The sequence below is a fragment of the Neodiprion pinetum genome, chromosome 5 (assembly GCF_021155775.2).
Source record: "Neodiprion pinetum isolate iyNeoPine1 chromosome 5, iyNeoPine1.2, whole genome shotgun sequence".
Lineage (NCBI taxonomy): Eukaryota > Metazoa > Arthropoda > Insecta > Hymenoptera > Diprionidae > Neodiprion > Neodiprion pinetum.
The window spans coordinates 27,211,249-27,215,429 of NC_060236.1; positions in this window are offsets into that span (position 1 = coordinate 27,211,249).

Sequence of the window (4,181 nt, forward strand, 5' to 3'; positions counted from 1 at the left end):
TTTCTCCTTCTTACAAATACCTATATATATTGATTTTTCCGAGTGAGAAAAAAAAAAGACCTCGCAATAAAGTAAACCGATAAACGTACTCATTTTCTTTTTTTTTTTCAAATTAATTATCCACCAGGTTTGCAAGACTCGAATCACTTTCGATCATTGAAAGAATCAGCACTGTCACGTAAGTCAGAATTCAACACGGAGTGTATGCAAAACACATACGCCTAAATGTTTACACCGTTGAGACATATACGTCGAATGGATTTAATGGTATTTTTACAACGCTGGCGAATTAATCAGACGGAATAGAATAACGAGAAATAACTCACTCGGTCACTCCGAGAGGATGAGAAATTTATACGGTGTCGTAAAACGGTTTCTGTTTACAATTAGATGCGATTTTTATAGCTAATACTTCCACTCCTCTTCCTCTCCCTCCTTCTACTCCCCCTGATATCTCAATGGAGCTTCAGGAATTGTTCGATGAATCCGGAGGTGCGTGAGTATACCTATGTACGTATAGTAGAGGTCTTCCCAAAAGTCGAGTTACGATCGAACGATAGTGATCCAAAGCTTAAAGACCATCCCCCCGAGATTCTTCGTCCCTCCCCGTCCTTCCTTCCTTCCTTCCTTCGCCTCACGCGTCAAGTATTTTCACGATTCGATTTTACGAGTAGGTATACAGAGATACAGGTATCTAAAACCTTTTCGGAATGCCTTAGATTTTGTTTTATCACCGATGGTACAGCTGGCCCTTGTTGGGATGATGGGAGACCGTCGGAAATCCCGCAGGGCGAATTTAAATCGGAAGAGTAAAAACAAATTTATACCGTTTGTTTTCAGTGAAACTCAACGCATGTTGCTGGAAGCTACATTTAAGGTCTATTGCACACACACATCTTCTTGGTAATGACAGTACAGACTTCAAATGCAGCTTCCAGCACTGAGCGTCTAGTTTCACGGAAAACTCCCGGTGTAAAAAAAGTCGAATGGTTAACCATTCCTGGAGTCCGGTGTACACGTTGCTCAAACTCACTCGAAGTCACTCGAAATTACTTGAAGTCACGTGAAGTCAGTGAAGTCACATGAAGTCACACAAAGTCACTTGAAGTTGGTGAAGTCAGTGAAGTCAGTAAAGTCATTTGAAGTCACACAAGGTCACTTGAAGTTAGTGAAGTCAGTTAAAGTCAGTTGACTTCACGAAATCTTTGGAAGGCTTACAGTCATGAAGTCAGGTGTACCTACTTGTCAATCGACGCATTGATTAACCCGTCGAAAAACCCCTAAGAGTCGAGAAAATATATCGAACAGAAAAAAAAAGAAGAAGAAGAAGAAGAAGAAGAAGCTTTCACAGTTGTAAATTTCTCCTTCCTCGTAACAGTACTCATCTTCGATTTTGGAAAATTTTCTACAGAGCTAAAATCACTACGACGTTAATTAAAGTACGGCAGTTAGTCCGGAGGGTGGTGAATGTAACGAAGGGGGTGGAGGGATGATGAATATATATATTTTTTTTTTCTCTCAATTTTTTTCCTTCCGTTATTCGGCGCGATAGGAAACGCGTTGAAGAGTTGATTAAGCTGGGAGCTACGGGTTAATGGGAAATGCGTCCTGCGTAGCCAGCCAGCCACCTATCAACAATCCCTAGAGAGTAAGGAAGCCACGCAACCCGGAGGAGCAAAGCCTCGGAGAGATAGGACTCGCGGCGTGACGAGCGCCGGCCCAGATAACCGTATAAATTAACTCCTGGCGACAGGAGAGATTAATTGTTCTCACGATTCTCTATTTTAATCTATATACACGTGTATAATGTATATACAACGTATAAACCCACACGCAAACGCGGACGGATCGTGGAACAATAAGCCCCTGGGACGGGGGCGGAAAGACGCTGATTTTACTCCGCTAGATATAATTTGCGACTGTAGTGAGAGAGGAGAGAAAACAGAGGATAAGTCCAACCTCGTTTATTTTCAACGATTAATAATCCCTCGCGATATCCGGAAAGTGTCTCATGGAGAAACGAAGAAACAAAATTAAATCAAATCCATTTCTGTATTCGGGCAGAGGATGACTCTATTCGAGTGAACCGAAAATATGGAATCCCGAATTTGAATAAATAATAAACCACAATTAGTTGAACAAAAAGTATACAACGTATGGAATCGCGATTGTTGAAAATTCAAAGTCTTCAAAGATAGAGGATCACTGTAATCGAGGCTTCCGAAGAAGTAGGTTCATCGCCCAACGAATGCACAACGGCGAAGTGCAGCGACGATGCTGGACTAGGATCGTAAGAACCGTATCGACGCGTTGAGATGTAGACGAGAGAGAAAGAAATAGATGTAGAGTGGATAAAGAAAAAGGTGTTCCAAGGGGGCAGTGAACCTGGAAGAACGAGGAGAGAAGCCTGAAGTGCACGATCAGCCAGAGTCCGTGCCAAGGCGGTTTTTGCGGTCACTAAATATTTCATACCATTTTGTCGTTGTGTTGATCTCTTTGGAAGCAAGAGCGGTGCGTGAGCGAGATGAAGACGAATAGTGGTATTAAAAAGAAAAAAGAAAAAAAGTAGCAAAGTCCGGCACCCTCGAGCAGCAGGTAGCTAAAGACGGTGGTGGTTGCATTGCCCCGGTTGGATCCCCGTATGCTAATGATAGCTCGCGTTTGATTTCCTGATGCAGTGGTTTGCACGGCACGAGCCTTGGTTCTACGCTCTTACGTTGAGCTGACCAGAACCGAATGAAAACCGGACCCGCGAGGCGAAACAAGAGCCTGAATACCCAGACGCTTGTACGCAACACTTCGAAACCACAAGCCAAGTCTGTGAATCCGCGATATTCGAGCAACGGATGCGGCAATAAGACGGAAACTTTTTCTAGGAAGCATAAACAACGATAGGTACTTCACAGCTCTTTCCCGCCATGCTCGTAAGAATTCAAATGAAAGATCTTATAAAAGATGCATTTTACGATTAGTTACAGTTGTTTGTGCTTTTACACCATTATCGTGTCTCGTTGCCTGTATTTAAGTTCAAAGTACTTTGTATACCTTGTTGGATTTTGCAAGGTGTGGTGATAGTGAATAACCACCAAGCTCATCAGGGTTGTGTTCTGGAATCAAAGCCGGGACGTGTTTCGGGAAGTTGACGGAAAAGTGATGTACGAATTTTTATCCAATTTTCATCGTAGCTTATTACGGAATAATTTACATTTATTAACAGTTTCAGTCACGCTGGGATGCTCAGCGTTTCACCTCAAAAATGTCCATGCCCTAACCTCGTCACGGTTTATTGTTAATTGTGACTTCATATTTGTGATCAGCGACCCCAAAAACCGGCCCGAGTTACAATTTTCGACCAGAAACATGGAATTTTTATAGTTTTTTAGATTTTACTTCCGCCATATTGGATCCTCCATCTTGGGTTTAGAAATTATCAAATTCTGACTTCCGATTCGTGATCAGTGACCCCGAAAACCTCCGAATAACAAAATTTAGGCCAATATATTGAATTCAAAAATGTAGGACTGAAATTGTTAAACGAACCGGGACCATCGGGTCGATAATTGAGAGTCTAAACCGATAGCAGAAATCCTTTGGATCACCTTGACTTAAGAGTAGAAAACATTTCCACATCAGAAGTTCAATGTATCTTGCAATTAGCATGAACCAAGAGCATCCTTTCAAGAATCGATCTGCAAGTTTGTGAATTATCATTGATCGAAATGTAATGTTGCCAACCTAATTTCGACGAAAACAAATCGATACTTGAAATGGATACGTGATCTCTAATCACATTTTGAAAATGCGTGTTACGTTGAAACTGAAGTTAAGCTTAAAAATGGAAACGATCATCGACGTCATTCTTCCGTACCTAGAATCGTTACGTTATGCTGATCGTGGTAAAAAATAGTTTAATCTTCTACGATTCATGTTTCGCATGCGGATAAGATGCGATTCCGCGTAACCATCGCAGCCGTCATGTAACAGCGACTCGTTCAAGCTTGTCAAATTTAAGCGATCCGTTTTCCAACGCGCGTCATTTGCCCGGTATCGTTCTTGAAATTCCCCGCGCTCCAAGGAGCAGGGAATTTTGGGGTAAACTTCAACGCCTCGTTTGAGTCGAGCAGCACGAATCTCTTCTTCTCCGTCACCGTCGCGAAAGAGGGGGAACTAAACTCTAAAGG